Raw genomic sequence first — 21637 nt, 5'->3', positions numbered from 1 at the left:
TTTACAGAAAATAGATCCCACACAGCATAGTATCAGGTACAATATGATCTTCTGGAATAATTTTAAATGTAATTTGGAAAAAAATGTCCCTGATATTTTTCCAAACTATTCTGGATTTTTTCTTCTAATTTATTGTCTCTTCCATTTTCTGATGTATTGTTTCCACCCATTTTAGTGTTTGATGGAATATGTATACATTATAATATACAAGTCATCATAATTATGTGGGTTTGGGTGAATGGACCACATGGCTTGTTCCTAACTGTTACGATATGTTCATACATATTCCACCTTAGTACACAGTATAGTAATCAAATCAACCAAACTAAGAAATTTATAAAGAATTGTTGAATTTGGAAATTTTTATTAAAATGGACACATTTTAATGTAACTTTTTAACTTAAAGTATCATTTCTTATCCATTTCCTGGACAATCTCAATTGCTCAGTGATGCTTATTTGAAACATAATAATTTCTCCAAAACACAAACCGCTAATCACAAGCTATTTTTTAAAATGATTGAAAATAGTTATATTTTTAAGACTTTGTTGACCTTGGTAAAGAACATTAGTAACAAGCACTGTTTAGCCTAAAGCCTTAAAAACACAAAAAAGTTTTCTTCAGAACATTTTTTTCATAGAGCCAATTATTCTTATGACTGACCTTCACTTGTCGTCTTTTTACTAACTGATTTCAAATTAATTTACGTGGTAATGACTCTCATTTTTTAAGCACGTATGTGAATTATATAAATATATTCCAGGGAAGGTAATTCAATAGATGTCTGTCTTAATTGTGCAGTTAACCCTTCTCTGACTACATTCAAGAGCCGATACGACTTTGAACTATCGAAAACCTTGTTCTGCAGTGAAATAATTGCTTTTAATTTCAATAGATTGATTTAGCTCCCAATTTCTCACTTACTGACTTGCCAATAAATGGAGGAATAAGAAGTACAGAAACATGTAACTCATCAGAAAGGGGGGGGGGGACATACATGATAGGATTGGGCTTTATATATTGCAAACCTCCGTTCAATAGCTCTCTCTGACTGGTACAGATCCTCTAGTTTCAGCAAGTGTAACGTCCTGAATTTATAAAGTTGCACAGGCCCATCTATACTATTCCCATTTGCCTGCATTAAATCTATATCATTCAGTGCCTTGTTCTTTCAAATAACTATCCAGGTGCCTCTTAGTTGTAATTAATCTTCTTGTCTCCAGCACCTTTTCTAGCAGCTCATTCCAGATATCAACTACTACTTGTGAGAGAAGATTTACCCCCCCCCCCCCAGTTCCACTTTAAATCTCCTCCGTGCCTTAAATCTATGCCCTACAGTATTAAACGTCCTTATCATTGGAAACAGACACCAGCTATGTGCTTCATTTAGACCTCTTGACTTTTCTCTCCAGAGAGAACGGACTTATTCTAACTAACCTTGATAGCTCTGCTGACTGCACCAGCTCTTCAGCCATTTAATAATTTGCCATCTGCCCATACATCTACCTTCACTATTATACTATTAAACTAAGTCCAGAGATCACAACCCTAGCTGTGCTGTTTTTAATCTTCTGCCTAACTATCTATGTAACACACACCAAATGCTGGAAGAACTCATCAGGCCAGACAGCATCTATGGACGTTTCGGGCCGGACTGGAGGAAAAAAACTGAGGAGTAGATTTGAAAGGTGGCGGGGAGAGGAGAGAGGAGGAGCACCAGAGGGAGGCCATTACCACCCACATTAATATCTATATTCACTTTGCAGGACCTCATCTCTCACTCTGCTTAGGCTACGTCAAGTTCTCATCTGTCCAGTGAATGTGCAGGATGGTTTTATAAGTTCATGTAACAGCTCAAATTTAAAATAGTTCATAATACTCTATACTGCTCCATCCCCTATCTGTAATATTCACTAATCTTAATACTAGGAAGAAATGGGCTGTGACTGGACACTGTACTGCATGATAGCTTTAAGTGCAGAGGCTTTCATCAATTAGATACTTTGTGAATGCAATTTAGTCTCATCCAGCTCTGAGTGTAAGATCAAATGTAAGCAACATCTATTGAACACATTTAACAGACATTAACCATACCTAATAACCTTTTACTTCCCCCTTGGTTGTCAGTGGCATTACACAATTTAATCCACTACTGTACTGAGGGTTACTAGAGACTAAAAGCTCAACATAGATAATGTGTTTTACAGAATATATCTGAAACTAGGTCTTTTGTAATGATTAGTTTATCCCTTAGCTCTCCAAACCACAATCTCTAACACAAAGGTGAAGAGAGAACAGAGAATCTTGAATGTTGTTGCGAGTGCAACAAAAATTTAAGTTCATTTCTGTTTAGAGAGGAGGTTTCTGAATTTTGCACTAATGATTAAGAACATTAGGACCCAAAATTATGCCAACGCAAGCATGAGGAACAGTATCTAACCTTCCACCTATGCACTCTGCAGTCCATAGAACTGTGAACTCAACAAGTTTAGATTTGTTTTTTCTCTGATGAACAAGTAACATTAGTTTTGTTTTTGCTCTGCATAGATTGAAACCTGACATGGTATTATTTCCAGCCTTCTCTAATGGGTCAGACATTTAGCAATTATGTTTTGTATCTCATAATTCTATCATCTTTACTTTTCTCCCCCTTTTGTTTTACATTTTCTTTATATCTCTGCTCAAGACAGATTAGCTGAACTGTAACCACCCTCGCACAATTGCCACTAGCCCTATTTATAGCATTTAACTTCTGCTGGTCTACTTTCTAACAGAGATATTTCCTTTCTTATCTCCACTGGCTCCATCTCCTCTCTAATTTAAAAGATACTTTATTTCTCACTCACCCAGAACTGATGAACTGTCATTGATCTGAACTTTTAACTCTTTTTCTCTAACTAAAGACACTGTCTGATCAGCTGAGTACTTCCAACACATTCTGTTTTATTTATGGAAGTCATTAAACTGAACAGAAAATGCTTCAATCACCATTATTTATTGTTGCTGGACCTAAGTCTTGGAACTCACTTGGTCATAGTACAGTGAGATTATTTTTAGCAGAAGTGCCGTTGTAGTTGAAGAGGCCAGTTTACCACTGTTTCCTTGATGCTGCTAAAGAATGGGAAAGAAATTCTTGTCTTTCTGGTGATATCTACTGTCCATGAACATGTAACAAAAATATCAGCCAATTACCAAATATTGAAAATAAGATGGGGTAAATATGTAAAATGAGTCATAGTTTTACAGTTACAGTGCCTAAAATTTAATAATTCTACAAAATCATTACCATAGAGAATACCAGCTCTTCTAAAAAAAGCAATGAAAAGGAAGAGCAAGCCTCTCAATGTCCACCCTACATCCCCGTAGTGAGAGGTGGAAACGGGAAAGGTAGGCCAAAAGGGCTCTGGTGAAGCTATAATGGCCAATCCACTGTACAGTGGATGCAATGGATTACAGAAACAATGATGGCCTCCAACCATACCATCAACTTTGAACAAGTGAGACAGGAGGTCATCATCAATGGCCTATACTCCACTGGGAGCTAAGGGCCCATGAAGAAATGAAGAACAAACTCTTATTTTCACAATATTCTGAGCTGATATTTAAGCAGCCCATCAAGGGAAGGATGCCAAATAAGAAGGAAAACATTTTGGGTCAATGGATTGGAAGCAAAAACTGTTCAAGTAAACCAGAGAGCAAATAACAGATGCTTGTATTCATACACCAAACTAATAGTTAAAGGAAAGATGTCAGAGAATGGATAAATTGAAAATATGTGCTATTTTTATGTGCAATAGAACTAATCCAATGAACTATAAACCAGTTGTCTTAATGTCTGCAGCATGAAAAATAATTTGAATTGTAAAAGGTAAGATGAGAAAATAGTTAGAGATGGAAAACAAATGGGCAGAGATTTACCCAGATCTGCTGGCTGATATGTACATAACTAAGTTACTCCCAAGCATAGCCTTTCACTCATCGTGGTGCTGATCGCATGATAATAATGACGTGGAGCTGTGAGAGATCTGTGTGCTGTTCTGAAGTGTTTTGTTTGCCAAGCATTTGGTACAAGTATGACAGCCGCATTTCAATAAATGGAGACAGTAAATGCTGAGAGAAAGATAGGTAGTACTTTTCCTCTGATCTAATTATGTTAGTTTAAATGTTTTTAACTGGTGTGCATACTAATATTTGTGAATTTCATGCACTTGCACAAGCAACCAAAGCAGTAATGATTTCAGCTGGGGATTGCAAAATTACAAAGCAACAATGGGAAGGGAAAAAATGATAATAAAATGATAATAAGCCAACTTGATCATAAAATTGGAGTGACAGCATCTTTGACAAGTCTTTCAAGTGTACGTAAACAGTAACCAATGCTATGAGATCTACCGTATAACACTGAAAATTTAGCATTGTAGTAGTTGTGCCTGACTCCAGTTACAATAAATTATTGTATGTATATCAAGTATTGTACCAATTCAGGGATAGACATCTCTCCAACATAAATTATATATAGAATTTTATTGCCTCTTAGCAGCATTTTATTTAAACTATATTAGGATCATGATTTTAAAACTTCCATGCTTATTTTCATATGCATTTATGGCCTTAGCCTTCTACAGCACCTCAATCGCTATCTGCCTTCACACTCTCAATACTCAGAATGCCTTCAGTATTGCCTTCTCTGAATGTGACTGATCCACCACTCACGTCTGTGGTTTCAGCTGCCAGGTCATAAGCTCTGTGATCCTTTCCCTCAGCCTTTCCATCTCCCTACTTTTTTCCTTTTTTAAGCTACTCCCTCACAAGCTAATACTAAGCTTTTGTTCATCTGTTCTGGTAGTTCTTTATGTGTATTAATGCCAAAGTCATTTTTAAATATTCCTCTTAGGAAGTACTGCTTGCTGTTATATTGAAGTTCCTGGTCTATACAGTTGCATAGTTTTGCTGCCTCACAACACCAGGGACCAAGATCTGATCCTAACCACAGGTGCTGAGTATGTGGAGTTTTGTATGTTCTCCCTTGTGCCCAAGATCTGTGTGTTGATTAATTAACTGCTGTAACTGTCTTCTTGGGTAGGTATGAGGCAAAAGAATCAAAATGTTGTGAGCATGAGAGAGTTGTCAGGGTAAAGGGTAACATAGGGAATAGGGAGAATTGCTGTGATGGAGAGCTGATGTGGTAATTATGTTAGTACGTGCTGTTGTTATTATGATAAACAGCAGAAACAGACTCAGCAAGTTTTGAGCTAATTTGGCTATTACTCTGGAGATCCTTGAGCATAGTTTCTTTGACAGAGAAGCTATTAAGATGTCAAATCTGCCTTCCATCAAAAAACTTTCTTAAACTTAGTATTCAATAACTCTCATTGTATTAGGTGCTATGAAGTGATGTTGAAATCCCTGATCATAATAAATATCCCAGTTCTCATCTTGACTCACTTTTAATGGCTTCAAATTATCCTTCTGTGCCAACTTCATTCAAATGCAGACACAAAAATACAGAGAACTAAAATTTACAGTCGCTGAAGCTTTTTTTTCTTTGTCTTCGGTCACATTTAGCATTACTTCAAGCAAAAGAAATATTCTGTCAGGTAACAGCAAAATCAGAAGTGTGGGAGCTGATTCTGCTGATGCCAAGGTCATTGTTTGCTGATAACTACGGTGCAGATCACCCAGGATGTACAATACTCCCACTGCTAGGAGTCAGCACTGCATCAGCAGCGGTACTGAATCATCCTCCCTCAATGAAAACAGAAGCGTTGGTGGCGTCGGGCAATCATCAGCAGAGACTACTGTAGATGTTTCTGAGGCGCCAAGAAATCATGTGAAAAGCTATTTTATTATCCTGTCCCACATAACTCATAAAATGAGGGAAGGCAGCAAGAATGCTAATCTTTGTTTAAGTAACTGAAGTTCTTTGAAAGCAGACAATTTGATACGTAGGCTAATTTGTATCAGACAACAAAATATAGACACCAACCAGTCACTTGATTCCTCCATCCCACAGCAATCAACAGATTTATAGTGGCATTACTAAATTTATTTACTTCAAAGATCTATTTGTCACTTCGTTGTAATAAAGCTAGTGTATGTAAAAGTGAAAAAAGTTATATCACATTTTGTGCAAAATAGTTATTTAAAGGAAAGATGTTTTAACCTTTATGCCTTTACTCCTAGGTGCTGAAATGTGTGGTTGCTGTTAGTGCTAAATAAGTAACAAAATTTGTTCTCACTTAGTACATTCTGTTCCTCTGACTTCGACTCTACAAAAAAGGTGGAGCTGATTGCAACTGCAGGCTCCTATTCTTCGAAATATCATCTGCTTAGAAAGAAGTAATAATAGCTAAATTTACTTCATTCAAATGTTTTTGAATATATCTACTAATTGAGAACAGTCAAATCCTCCCTTTAATCTTGTAAATTTAGTACACTGTGGGAATAACAGTAATATGGAAACATTAGGAAAACTAATAAGGAGAAAAATAGATAGACAATATGTGGGTCCTACTGGATTGCAAAATCAACAGTTGCAGAATGTAGACTATACTAAGAAGTGAGCAAGTGAGTGGTGTTTTCACTTGGAGTGATTGTTTGGGTTGCTGGATGCTGGCAGTGGAACAGGTGAATGGATATCTCTGGTTGCATGGAAGGTGCCAGTGGATGGGAAAGATGAGTGTGAACAGAAGATTGGCTCACTTGCACTTCCTCTAATCGGGTCTACTGCATTGAATGTTCACAACATGGTTTTCTCTACCCTGGAAGAACCAAATGTAGATTGAGTGATCGCTTTGCTGGGTACCTGCACTTAGCAGTGATCCTAAGGTTCCTATTGCATACTTCTTCAGTTTCCAAACCCACTTCTATACTGATGCATCATTCTGTGATCTCCTCCTCTACTATAATGAAGGAAAAAAAAACATCATATCTTCCCACTGGACATTCTGCATCATTCTGAAATGAACACTGAATTTTCCAATTTCTGGTACATTTCTTTTTTAATGATTTTTCTTAGATAATTTTCTCACCACAAATCTATAAAATGCTCCCTTAACAGCCAGTATCTTTCCTCCAGATCATCTGATCTGTTTAAAAAAATATCTATATCATCTTTTATCTGAGCCTCACCCACTAAGCATCACAATGAGCACTGTTTGAGTACCGTAAGCCCTAAGCTCTTCCATTAGATCTAAGGAAGGATCACTGACATGAATGTTATCTGGTTTCTTTTCTCACAAGTGCTGCTTTGGCAGATTTCCTTCCAGAAGTTTTATTTCTGTTTCTGATTCAAGCATCTGCAACTTTATTTGTTTTCCATGAAGATGAGAAAGCCATATTCTAATTCAAAAATAACCCAATCTCAGAAGTAAGCAGCATACACAAAAACAAGAGTTCAACATTGAAGAGGTTCAGTCACAATTTCATTGTCCACATTTCAGAAGATATACAAAAGGTCCTCAGAGATACTGCTATATAGGCCTTCAAGAAAAGAATAAACTTTGAGCCTTGGAACTACAGGTGTGTCTTTCTGATATCTGAAACAGGGTAAGTCCTCCTCATTTAGTTCCTCCAGTGGCTGGAAAGCTGCTCTTCAAATTACATTGTGAATCCCACTTATTCAGAGGCAGAGTGCACAATATCATCACCATTTAACAATAAGAAAATGGAGGAAGCAGCACCAGCCACTGCAAGTAGCAGTCTTCATCTTCACTGAAATCTTTCACTTCATCAGACTGGAGGGACCATGGAACACCCTCCTCAAATTCATCTACCCACTGAAATTCATCTCCATCTTACATCGGCTTCTTAACAACATCTAAACCATGATCCTAACGGAGGGGTTCACAACCGTGAAAAATGGTGGTAAATAGGCTGTGTCACAGCTCCAAAACTTTGCTCCATCTTAGTTCTTGTCCCACTTCAAACAAAATTCCCATGGAGCAGTAATAGTTTTAAGTGTAATGCAATACATCAGTGCAACCTACAGCAATTTCACATTCAAGTTTGGTTGGTCACCGAAATCTCAAACTGCAAACTATAGAATTTCAACAGTAAATTCTTTTGCCCATGCTCAGAGACTGAGCTCCAAGACATTGTCAACTTGTTCAATCAAGTATGTCAGAAGATAGGCCTTGCATTGAAGCTCTGTAAGACCAAGCACCTGTACCAACTGCCCCATTGCACTACCCTGCCCTCTAACTATAAAGACTCAGAGTAAACTCCTAAAAAACATGGATCACTTCATAATTATCTGTAGCCACTTCTTGAGAAAGGCAGCAAGCACTAGTGAAAATGACAGCAGGCTTTAAAGAGCCAGCACAGTCTTTGATTAATTGATGAAGTGGGCATTTGAAGGTCAAGACATTAAACCTGGCACTAAATGCATGGTTTATCATACAACAGTGAACTTCACGCTCTTATACCTGGAATACATACAACCAGAGAGATACACCAATGCTGCCTCCACACAATCCTTTAACTAAATGGTTCTTACTTCACCCCCACAACCCACATTCACCCCTCACTTGGTCTTACCTTTATCCCACCAGCTTGTACTTCCTTCCTCTCTCTTGGCTAAGGACACTAACTCTGGGCAGGCCACAATGTTTATGTAGCCAATATTGACCCTCTGAAACAGACACTCTATTCTGAGCTCTAATGCAGGGGGGAGATTGCCAGGAAAACAGAGCTAAAGATCAGGATCATAGGAGATTCTGCAGACACTGGAATTTGTGAGTAACACAAAATGCTGGAGGAATTTAGTTAGGTAACCAGCTATGGAGGAGAATAAGCAATCAACGTCTCAGGCCAAGAATCCTTATCAGGACTGGAAAGGAAGAGAACAAAAGCCAGAATAAAAAGGTAGGGAGTGAATATTTATAAATATTAGTGATATAGATGACAACAAAACTGGAGGTATAGTGGGCAATGTAAGAGGTTGCCTTAAGCTACAGCAAAATCTAGATCAGCTGGCAAAATGGACAAGAACTTGGCTGATGGAACTTAACTCAGAAAATCGCCAGCTAATGCATTTTGGAAAATTAAATAAGGCCAAGCCATACACAGTGAATGATAGAGCCTTGAAGAGTGTTATAAAACAATGAAACTCTTGGAAATAATTTCATGGTTCCCTTTAAGTAGTGACAAAGGTATGCAGAGTAGTGATGAAGGCATGTAGTATACTTGCTTTCATCAATCTGTGCACTGCTTATAGGTAGTTGGGATGTCAAGTTGAACAAGTTATTGCCTCAGCTGCACTTGGGGGTATTGTGTGCAAATCTTGGTGTTACACTATAGGAAGGATGTGATTAAGCTCAAAAGGATAAAGAAAGGATTCACAGGAATGTTGCTGACACTGGAGGGCTTGAAAGCTACGGAGAAATTGGGTAGGCTGGGATCGTTTCCTCTTGAATAAAGAAGGTTGTGAGAGGCCCTATAGAGATTTATATAATTATGAAGGGCATATATAGATCACAAACTTTTCCCAGGGTCGGATAGCTTCAAACTAGAGGGCAAAGGTGAATGGAGAGACGAGAAAGATCTGAAATCTGAGGGGCAGCTTTTTATCTCATGGATGAGTGTATGGAACAAGCTGCCAGAGGAGATAGCTGCGGGAAAGTTACATACATGGATAGAGCGTTGGTTGGCAGGAAACAGAGAGTCGGAATAAAGGGATCCCATTCTGGTTGGCTGCTGGTTACCAGTGGTGTTCCACAGAGATCTGTGTTGGGGCCGCTTCTTTTTACGTTGTGTATCAACAATTTGGATTATGGATTAGATGGCTTTGTGGCTAAGTTTGCTGATGATACAAGGATAGGTGGAGGGGCCGGTAGTGCTGAGGAAACCGAGAGTCTGCAGAGAGACTTAGATAGATTGGGGGAATGGGCAAAGAAGTGGCAAATGAATTACAATGTTGGAAGGTTTGGTACTTTGGTACATGCACTTTGGTAGAAGAAATAAATGGACAGACTATTATCTAAATGGGGACAGAATTCTAAGTTCTGAGATGCAACAAGACTTGGGAGTCCTCATGGTTACCCTTAAGGTTAACCTCCAGGTTGAGTAGGTGGTGAAGAAGGCGAATGCAATATTGACATTCATTTCTAGAGGAATAGAGTATAGGAGCAGGGATGTGATGTTGAGGCTCTATAAGGCTCTGTTAAGACCTCACTTGGAATACCATGTGCAATTTTGGGCTCCTTATTTAAGAAAGGATGTGCTGACATTGGAGAGGGTTCAGAGAAGATTCACTAGAACGATTCTGGGAATGAGAGGATTAACATATGAGGAATGTTTGACCGCTCTTAGACTGTAAGTTTACAAGAATGAGGGGGGATCTCATAGAAACATTTTGAATGTTGAAAGGCATGGACAGAGTGGATGTGGCAAAGTTGTTTCCCATGGTGGGGGAATCTAGTACGAGTGGAAATGACTTGAGGATTACAGGGCACCCATTCAGAACAGAGATGCAAAAAAAATTTTGTTAGCCAGAGGGTGGTGAATCTATGGAATTTGTTGCCACGAGCGGCAGTGGAAGCCAAGGCATTGGGTGTACTTAAGGCAGAGATTAATAGGTATCTGAGAAGTCAGGGCATCAAAGGTTACGGTGAGAAGACGGGGGAAATGGGACTAAAGGGGAGATTGGATCAGCTCATGATGAAATGGCGGAGCAGACTCAATGGGCCAAATGGCCAACTTCTGCTCCTTTGTCTTATGGACTTATAGTAAAAGCAGATGCAATTACTTCTACTAATATATGTTTGGATAGGTGCTGTGAATTGGTCAAACACAAGGTATTAGTGTAGATAGGCATCTTGTTTGCTGTACATGAGTTGGACTGAAAAGCATGCTGTATAACTCTAACCTAATGATTGCGAATCTAATGAATCTTATGCAGTCTACTGTTTAGTCAGTTTGGTAGTTACGATCTGATATTTACGAAAAGCACGGAAAATTTTTCTTCAAATTTGTCTCAAAAGCTCCTTTGGATCAGTAAGTTAATATTGGAAATAGAATATACTTCAAACAGAATTGAATGTTATATTCAATTTGCAATATTTGTAGATTGGCTGCAAGCAGCATGATTCAGCCCTGACCTCCAGTGCTCCTTCTGTAGGGTTTGCGCATTCTCCCCCTCAGCACGTCGTGTAGTATTTTTGTTTCCTTCCACATCCTAAAGGTATAAGTTAATTGTAACTTGCCCTTAATTTCTGGGTTAAGAGCATAAAACAGTAGGAATTGATGGGAGTGAGGAGACAATAAAATGGGATTAGTGTGTGATTACTGTGGATCAGTGTTAAAGGTTGGTGAAATCTCCATATGGTGAAGGGCCTGTGTCTGAGTCACTGATCCTACAACTGTGTAATATTCAGCAAGGCTTGTCTACTCTTTTTCACCTGTTTATTGTTAAGAAAGATTGTTAAATAAGCCTGTGCTCAAATGGTTTGTATTTACTCTTTTAACAATTAAGTGGTACACTTTGATTAAATAAAACTCATTGTATAGGCAATGATGGATCACACGGTAAAGTATCCTCACTGTGTCAGTGAGGAAATGCAACTTAGGAAATACAATATATTGTAAAGTCTTGGATTTAAATAGAAAAAGAATGGAAAGAAATATGGAGTTCAGAGGCAAAGAGCAAGATAAAATAGTGAAATTTTTAAAAGTATTTTCATCTTTTTAATTCTCCAAGAATAATTACAACCTGAAGGAATTAGACCCTGTAAAAGTAAATCTTCATTCCTGAAGGCTGCTTTGAAAGATTTGCTATTAAAGATTCACATGGTTAGTAGTAGTCTGATGGAGTGGTTGCTAAGTCTTTCACGATTCTGCAGACATCTGAGGGTAGCTTTAGCAGCAACTTCCTGATTGTGCAGATGTAAGAACCTGCTCTATAATTTACTCCTTCATAAAATCCAACATTGTCTCAGTTTTATTTATTCCTGCCATTTCTTTACATCTACTTGTTAGATATGATAGTATATGTTTAATTACTGAATTACTGCATGAACATTTTCACCGAGTCTGGAACAAGCAACATCATCATTTTATTATTATTTTCACAGCCTTGAATATAAGGAACAATTGACTCCTGTTTTGTCAAGGACAGAACTCCCTTTGGTGTTGGTATAATTATCCAGCCAACTCTCATCTTTCAGCTTTATCAGCATACTCCCTCCTATAAACCTTTGGCAATGGTGCTTAAAAGTTGAGGACACTTCTAGTGAAAACATCATTACCAATGAGGATATTTAACTGGAAAACATGATCACATTTCTTTATAAATAAACAATTTACTTACAAGGTAGAGTGAACTGTTCAAAATTATATTGACTTAATTTTTTTAATAACTTTTTGGGACCAGTTCATTGCTGATGAATCCAGCATTAACCATCCATAACTTCCCTTGACTGATGATAACGAAGAAACAATTTCTTGAAAAGTTGTATATTTCTGGTAAAGGTAATTTGAAAGCATTATGGCGTAGTGAGTTCAAAGATTTGGACTTGGTGATAATGAAGTAAAAATTACAGTTTAGAAACTCAAAGTAAAAAGGGTCCAGGATTTTTAAAAAGTCTTGATCTAGAGTACAATGCACATTTCATGAAAGTCTTAGAAACGGTAGAATAAAATCCTGACTGATGGAATTTTTATTGGCATTAGTACCATTTTTCTGGTGTGATTTTGAATTTTCCTATTGTGATAAACAATCATTCTTGTACAGCAAAAGAACAAACAGGTTTTACTAACAAACCCTGGATGCTGGAAACATTGAGCAACACACAGAAAATGCTGGAGGAACTCAGTAGGTCAGTGCAAATGAATAAACTGCTGGCAGTTTGAGCCAAGACCCCTAATCAAGACAAGAAAGGAAGGGAGAAGATGCCAGAATAATAAGGTGGCTAGGGGGGAAGGTGGTCAAGCTAGAAGGTGATACTTAAAGCCAGGTGGGTGAGGAAGGGGTAAAAAGTAAGAAGCTTGAAGGTGATAGGTGATAAATGTAAAGGGCTGGAGAAGAAGGAATCTAATAGGAGAGGAGAGTGGACCATGGGAGAAAGGGAAGGAGGAGGGGATCCGGGGGATGTGAGAAGAGGTAAGAGTGGGGAATTGAAGAAGAGGGAAGCGGGAGGGTGAAAAAACTTACCAGAACTTGGAGAAATCAATGTTTATGCCATTAAATGGAAAATGGAAAATGAGATTTTGCTCCTCCAGCCTGAGAGTGGTCTCATTGTAACAGATGAAGAAGCCATGGTCCAACATGTCAGAGTATCCCTGTGGCTAATCCCCTTAAAAACAGGTAAGCCGTTTTGGATACTGTTGGGAAGGAATGACCTAACAAAGGAAAGCCACTGTGATCAGGTCCCTGGAACTGAATCTTTTTCTGTGACTCTGAATAGAAGAGGGGGGGAAGAGGAGTGCGATGGAGACAGGGTATTCCATAGTCAGGGAAGCAGACAGGAGATCCTGTCGATGTGAAAGTGACACCCAGACGGTATGTTATCCAGAAGTCTCGGTACATATTGGTATCAACGACATAGGTATGAGGCCTTGAAGAGAGAATATAGGTGGTTACTGTAGGTAGAAAACTGACAAGCAGGACCTTCAGGCAAGTAATCTCTGGACTGCTGTCTATGCCATGTGCCTTTGAGGGTAAGAACAGGATGATCTGGCAGATGAATGCATGCCTGAGGAATTGGTGCAAGGGGAAGGATTTCAGATTTCAAGATAATTGTGACTTCTTCTTGGTAACGAATGACCTGTACAGAAAAGGACAAGTTACACCTGAATTGGAGCGGGACTGATATCCTTTTGAGCAGATTTGCTAGAACTGTTGGAGAGGGTTTAAATTAATTAGACCAGAGAAATAGGGCTGAGGATCGGGTAGTTGGTATACAAATGGGTGCAGTGTAAAGTGAGACTGTGAGAAGGAAAGTCAGATGATGGGGCAAAATTTTAGTCAGTGGGATAAGTTGAAGTGTAACATGGGAGAAAAATTGAAAAGGGTATGTATACAGAACTGTTGTTGTTCCTTTTCATGCCCTGTGGCACATTGGGTGACAAACTTGCCATTTCTTTAGCATTTTTGTCTGATTTTTAAGAAGCCGAGTTGCTAGCTCGATGCTCAACCCAGCAAGGATGGAAAGTGTGTAAGGAACCAGCCAGATTTGAAACTGGTACCACTTGCTTTGAAGTCTGGTATAGATGCCACTATGCCACCACCTGGCAGAACGCAGGATTGAATGTGTTATATTTGAATGCCTGAAGGATATGGAATAAGGTAGCGTAGTTATGGATTGGCAGGAATAATGTTGTGGGCATCGCAGTGTCGAGGCTCAAAGAAGTTGGGCCAGATGGCCTAATTCTGCTCCTATGTCTTAATTGGGAGCTTAACATCCATGGATGCATATTGTATCAAAAGGACAGGCAGATAGGCAGAGAGGGTGGGGTGGTTCTATTGGTAAGAAATGAAATCAGATCTTTGGAAGAGGTGACAGAGGATCAGAAAGTGTAGAATCCTTGTGGGTAGAGTTAAGGAAAGGTAAAAAGACCATGGTAGGACTTGTATACAGGCATCTGAACAGTAGCCAGGATGTGGGGTACACATTAGAATGGAAGATAGAAAGGGCATATAAAAAGGGCAATATTATGATAGTTATGGATGATTTCAATACACAGGCAGATTGGGAAAATTAGCTTGGAGCTGGATCCCAAAGGAGGAAATTGTAGAACGCCTACAAGATGACTGTTTAGAGTAACTTATGGTTGAGCCCACGAGGGAAAGGCAATTCTAGACTGGGTGTCGTCTATTGAACTAGATTTGATTAGGGAGCTTAAGGTAAAGAAATACTTAGGTCATGATATGATAGGTTTCACCCAGCAGTTTAAGAAGGAGAAACTGAAATCAGATGTATCAATATTACAGTAGAATAAAGGGAATTATGGGGGCATGAGAGAGGAGCTGACCAAAGCTGATGAAAGGGGGCTCTAACAAGAATGCTGCCAGAATAACAAAGGCACAAGACAGACACATACCAAAGATGAAGAAGTATTCAAAGGGAGGATGAGGCAACAGTGGCTGACAAGGGGAGTCAAAGACAGCATAAAAGCAAAAGAGAAAACATGCTATCACAAAATATAGTGGGAAGCTAGAGGATTAGGAAGCTTTAAAAACCAACAGACAGCAATTAAAAAATTCAACAAGGAGAGAAAAGATGAAACATGATGGTAAGATAGCCAATTATATAAAAGAGCATACCAGAAGATTTTTTCAGATATATTAAGAGTTAAAGAGAGGCAAGAGTGGATATAGGACTGATAGAAAGTGAGGCTGGAGAGGCAGTAATTGATGATGAATTTAATAGGCATTTTGTGTCATTCTTCACTGTGGAAGACACTAGCAGTTTGCCAGAAATTTGTGAGTGTATGGGGGCAGAAGTGAGTACAATTGCGATTACTAGGAAAAAGGAGATTGGGAAGCTGAAAGGTTTGAAGGTAGATTAGTCATCTGGACTAGTTGAAATATGCCCCAGGATTCTGACTGAGGTATCTGAAAAGATTGTGGAGGCATTAGTAATGATCTTTCAAGAGTCGCTAGACTCTGGTACGGTTTTGGAAGACTAGAAAATTACAAATGTCACTCCACTCTTCAAGAAGGGAGGCAAGCAGAAGAAAGGAGATTATAGACCAGTTATCCTGACCTTAGTGGTTGGGAAGATGTTGGAGTCAATTGTTAAGGATGAGGTGTCATGTTGGAGGCACATGATAAAATAGGCCAATGTCAGCAATGTTTCCTTAAGGAAAAAACTGGCCTGAGAAATCCATTGGAATCCTTGAGGAAATAACAAGTAGGATAGGTGAAGGAAAATCACTGGATATTGTATACTTGGATCTTCAAAAGGCCTTTGACAAGGTGCGGTACATGCTAAACAACATAAGAGCCCATGGTATTACCGCAAAGATACTAGCATGCATAGAAGATCAGGAGACTGAGAGGAACCAAAAAGTGTAACTTTTCTGCTTGGCTGCCAGTGACTAGTGATATTCCACAGGGGTCATTGTTGGGACTGCTTCTTTTCACATTGTATGTCAATGACTTAGATAAGGGAATGGATGGCTTTGTGGCCAAGTTTGTGGATGATATGAAGATAGATGGAGGGGCAGATAGCATTGAGCAAGCACTGACTCTGCAGAAGGACTTAGACAGATAGGGCTAAAGGATAAAGAAGTGGCTAAGTAATAGTAAAGAAGTAGGGATGTGTATGATCATGTGCGCAGGTAGAAGGAATAAATGTGCAGCTCCAAAACCTGTGTCTCTGTACCTCCCTCTGCACATGGATTATTGACTTCTTCACAAACCACAAACTTTGCAAATCAGAAATAGCATCTCCTTGCTGACGATTAACAATGGCTGTCACAGTATGCACTGGCAACATCGGACCCCATGTGGAGGAAAGACAGACAATTAGAGTTTATTCATACGAATTCTAATGGAACAACAGTGGCTTAGTCGAGTGTCAATGTGAGACATATCATTCTCAAAACCAGAACCCCAGGATTAGTGCTAATCAGGCATCTGTTTAATTAATATATGTACACAATATCCCCGAGCCTATGAAAATAAACTTAACAAGTTTAAAAATAAAGCACCAGGAGCCGCATTACAAAGAGCTCACTACAGAACCCTCTCCCTATGGCCTGCACCTGACTGCCCATGGAGGTCTGAAACTCAAAAGAGACCTGGGGAACCTGTGAGGGACCTTGGAACTTGAGAGATACTTTGAAACCTCTAGAAAGACTTGCGAAGCTCATGAGAGGAGAAACATTTAATAAAAATGGGAAAACTGGTGTTCCATGGGAAACCTGATTATCTTAAGAACCTTGGCAGCCTTGAGATGCTTGAGAAACTTGAGAACGTGGGAACCTTGAGAAGCGTGAGAACAGGGGATGCTTTGACCCGGATACTCAGACCTGGAAAAACCTTGAGACCTAGAAAAAGGCTTGAACGGAAACTAGTGAAGCTCAGAATATGGACTTGAGAAGCTTGCATTGTAGGCTAGAGACACATAGAACACCTCTTCATCACTATCTGAGATGTTGCCAACAATATTTGTGTCATTGGTAAATTTATAGATAGCATTTGGGCTGTGCCTAGCCTCACAGTCATACTTGAAGAGAGAGAATAGAATAGTGGACTAAGCACGCATTCTCAAGGTGTGTCACTGTAATGATCTTGTAGAATTTCGATAAGATGGTGGTGCATACAAATCCAGTGTCCTCTCTGGGGCCAACCAAAGGTGCTTTTTCTTTGTAAAATTTGTTTTTTAAGATCAAAAACACAATTCTACTCCAAGAAATTTGGGTACTGCAGGGCTACTTCAACAGTGAGCCACTCGTTGATCGGAGTAGCTGGACTGGTGTCAGCAGCAGAGCCAGCCGAGGTGTCGAAGGGGTCGGCCAAGATGTCAAAAGAGCCAGTTGGGATATCGGATCGGGATATTGGAGGAGCCAGACAGGATACTGGAGGAGTCCACCTGGGCATCACAGGATCCAGTCCGGATGCCGGGGAGACCAGCTTGGGTTCGGAGGAGCTGACCTGGCTTCAGACCACGTTGCTGACTGCTAGACTTCTGTATGAACATGGAGTGGGTTGGTTGAGGATGTTGTTCAGTATTAGAGATTCATGAAGGAGAGAGTGACATTTGAGGGGCTAAAGATCAGTATCATATTAAGAATCTGAACAAAGTTTATTATCACTGAAATTTGTTACAAAATTTGTTGTTTTGTGGCAGCAGACATAAAAATTATTGAAGAGCAAGAAAAATAAATGAATGGTATAAAAGATAAATACCAAGTTAGGGTTCATGGATTCTGATGGACATGAGCAAAGACATGTCCTGGATGTATTTCATGTTGCGGTATTTTGTGTGCTGATATCTCTTTAATATAGCAGTTTTTTTCCCCAGTGGTATGCTGCCCTCAACATTTCTTGTGTTTTCATAATATTTCTACCAATATTGTCTACTTAAGGTCATTCAATGAACTAGCCCATTCATGGAGGAGGCAATAAAAGTGATGTTCAGCCAAACTCTTCTCATGGTGTCCCAGATGTGTATCCTAGAAAACAGAACAGCACAGGAACAGGATCTTTAGCTCACTGTTATGCACTGAATGAATAAAATTAGTAAGTAAATGTCCAACTAAACTAATCACTTTGATCTACACAAAGTACATATCCTTTAATTTATTACACATTTATGTGCCTATCTAAGCTTCCTGAGTCTCCCTATCATTTTGCCTCCACCATCACTTCTGCAGTGCATTCCAAGCATCCAACACTCTCTGTGTAAGAACATTTGTCCCACACACCTCCTTATCCCATCTCACCTTAAATGCATATTAGACATTTCATAGAAACATAGAAAGCCTATAGCATAATACAGCCCTTCAGCCTACAATGCTGTGTCGAACATATTCTCAGCCAACCCTGAGAAAACATTATTGGCTATCTATTATATTTATACCCCTCATAATCTTATAAACTTCCATCAGATCTCTCCTCAACTTCTGCTGTTCCAGAGAAACCATCCTAAGTTTGTCCAACTCCTTCTGATAGAATATGCTGTATAATCCAGGCAAGATCTTGGTAAACCTCTTCTACACCCTTTCCATCCTCCCTGTGATAGCTAACCAGAACTGAATGCAATACTCTAGCCATAGCCTAATTGTGCAACGTAACTTCCCAACTCTTAAACTCACCTCCTCAACTAATAAAGGCAAATATGCCAAATGCCTTCTTAACCACGCTATCAACACATGTAGCCACTTTCAGAGAGCTATGAATCTAGGATCTCAAGCTCCATCTGCACATCAGCATTGCTAAGGGTCTATCCATTAAAATATACTGTCTCTTTACATTTGGTATTCTTGCCCTCCTGGCACTCAGACCTTCGTCCTAGCAAATATTTAATTGATCAAGACTTCTATATTTCTCTCAGACAATCATGGGTCTCTTTCTTGCACCCTGTTTCCTCCTTAGTATGTATTGCTGTATTTGACTGCTATGAAGACTGAGCCTTTAAGATCTCAATCTCCTTTCCGAATGTTGGTTACATTGGGAAATGCTCTTTTTAAGAGGTCTCTTTTTAAAGCCACTTTTAGTTATAAACCCTCTTTTGCCATTTCAAACTCATTTTGACCAAGTTCAAATGTTTCTTGAGGGTGATAGCATAAAATGAAACTCCATTTTGGCATACCAAAACCTGATGAACTTCATTTTCTCTACATTTGAACCTACAATGGATCTAAATTAAGAATAAAAATATAGATGTTCATAGATGAACAGAAAATTGCTCCATTCAGATCACCACTGCGTAATTTATTGATATAGAGCCAATTCTATTTAGGACCATAGTCTGTCATGAGTGAGAATGGTAATAATAATGGATTTTGCTCTTCATTATATGTCTCCTGATAGAACAACTTTAACAGTTCTAAAGAAGGATTTTGGCTCAAAACATCAACTATGTATTCATTTCCATGGATGTTGCCTGACCTGCTGAGTTCCTCCAGCATTTTGTGTGTGTTGCTTTGAATTTCTAGAATCTGCCAAATTTCTTATGTTTATAATGTTCTTTTGTAAACGTATTCTCCCAGTTAAATTTGCTTGTCATCACTTTAGTCACAACCCCATGCTTCATCTATTATATCTTCTAGATTTTCAAAGCACAATTTCATCTTATTTACTGAATCTTCAATCCTTTCATTTCTCTGCTGTGGTTATGAGGTATGTGCAATTCAGCTCAGGGGTAATTTATCCTTTTTTGTTATGATTACATTTGCTTTCATCTTCCCTGCAGCTCTGCACAGTCTGTAGATTACACTGATATTGACAATCTTACTTGTTAATATAATTGAGATCCTGGTACATCTTCAGATAAAACCCTCACTTTCCATTTAGGTGTACTTTGCCAAAGATCTTATTGCACTCCATTTCCATATTATGAAGAATGGTAGTGGTTGTTCAAATGTTTTCCTCATTCTCTCTTGAATTCTCCCAGATGTTGATAAAGTTGGTAGATGATACAGGGAGTGTTATTTCTTGTAATCCATGATTTGTTTATTTATTTATTTTTGGCATATGGGTATTACTAGCAAGTCTGGAATTTATCACCCATTCATGGATGCCCTTGATAAACAATGATAGATTTCCAAGTCAGGCTAATGTTTGACATGAGAGGAATGTGAAGGCATTGGTGTTCCTGTGCTGCCCTTAGTGATAGATGTCAGGTGGTGAGGAATTCCTGTGAAAACAATCAAAGCATGTAACTGGTGCATATTTTATTATTGGTATAATACAACAGGGATTATTCTGGTGTTACAAAATTATGGATTAATTAAATTGAGAGCCATCCTTTAGGAAATAAAACCTATTCACAACTTAATTTCAACTGATTCTTCAATATTTGTGAAACTGGTCATTGGCAATGGGATATTCTGTGTCTGTCCCATTGAAATTACATAGAGGAAGAGGACACATAAATATTCACCTTAATTGGTCATCACTGAAAAAAAATCAAAAGTCAAGAAAGTAATACATGAATCAGAGTCAAAGAACACTACAGCACAGAAACAGACCCTTTGGTCCATCTCATCCATGATGCCTAATCTCGTTGAACTACACCCGGACCATAGCCCTCCATACTCCTCCCATCCATATACTAATCCAAATCTCTCTTCATTGTTGAAATTGAACATTCTAACCTTGTGGATTTATTGACCCTAATTTTCCTCAAGACAGCAAACACCTCCTCCTCTATAATCTGCATATGGTCCATGACTTACTGCTGCTTTGCCTCACTTTTGTAGACTCTGTTTATGTCTCCTAATTAAACACAGATGCAAAAAATACATTTAAGATCTTTCCATCTCTTGCAGCTCCATGCATAGATGACCACTGTCATCTTCTAGAGGGTGAATTTTGACCTTTGCTATCCATTTGCTCCTAATATATCTCTAGAAGCCCTCGTGATTCTCCTTCACCTTGTCTGCTAGAATAGCCTTATATCTTCTTTTAGCCCTCCTGATTTCCTTCTTAAGTGTCCTCTTGCATTTCTTATCCTTCTCAAATATCTCATTTGCTCCTCCCTCCCTGAACCTGCTATGGTCCTCATTCTTTTTCTTAACTAGACCTCGGTTTCTTTCAAATACCAAGGTTCCCTAAGCCTGTTATCCTGCCTTTAATTCTGACAGGAACATACAAACTCTTACACGCAAAATGCCACTTTTGAATGCCTCCCATTTACCAAGTACACCTATGCCAGAAAAAAACCTGTTCCAATCCACACTTGCCAGATCCTTTCTGATACTATCAAACTTGGCCTTCCTCCAATTTAGAATTTCAACCCAAGGACCAGACGTATTCTTCTCCATAGTTATCTTGAAACTAATTGTATTATGATCACTTGATACAGAGTGTTCCTTTACACAAACTTCTGTCACATTCCCTCTCTCATTCCCTAATAGGAGATTTAGTATCACATTTTTTCTAGTTAGAATATTTATGTACTGATTAAAGAAACTGCCCTGAATACATTTGGCAAACTCTTTCTCAACCAGCCCTTTTACAGCATGT

At 38.8% G+C, this 21637-nt stretch overlaps 1 long non-coding RNA gene across 2 annotated transcripts in view; it reads left to right on the top strand.

The window, feature by feature from the left end:
• LOC132395022 (uncharacterized) overlaps nt 1-21637 on the top strand; it is an 86293-nt gene that overhangs the window by 46294 nt on the left and 18362 nt on the right. Inside the window, exon 1 of one of the 2 annotated variants that reach the window (XR_009512491.1) lies at nt 19763-19789. The exons of the other annotated variant lie outside the window; for it this stretch is intronic. This is a non-coding gene — a long non-coding RNA (uncharacterized LOC132395022). Of the gene's footprint in view, nt 1-19762; nt 19790-21637 lie in introns of those variants that run through there. 2 annotated transcript variants of the gene reach the window in all.

Source organism: Hypanus sabinus, chromosome 6, assembly GCF_030144855.1.
Source record: "Hypanus sabinus isolate sHypSab1 chromosome 6, sHypSab1.hap1, whole genome shotgun sequence".
Lineage (NCBI taxonomy): Eukaryota > Metazoa > Chordata > Chondrichthyes > Myliobatiformes > Dasyatidae > Hypanus > Hypanus sabinus.
The sequence above is the reverse complement of the archived record's forward strand: the minus strand, read 5'-3'. Positions and strand labels throughout refer to the sequence as shown.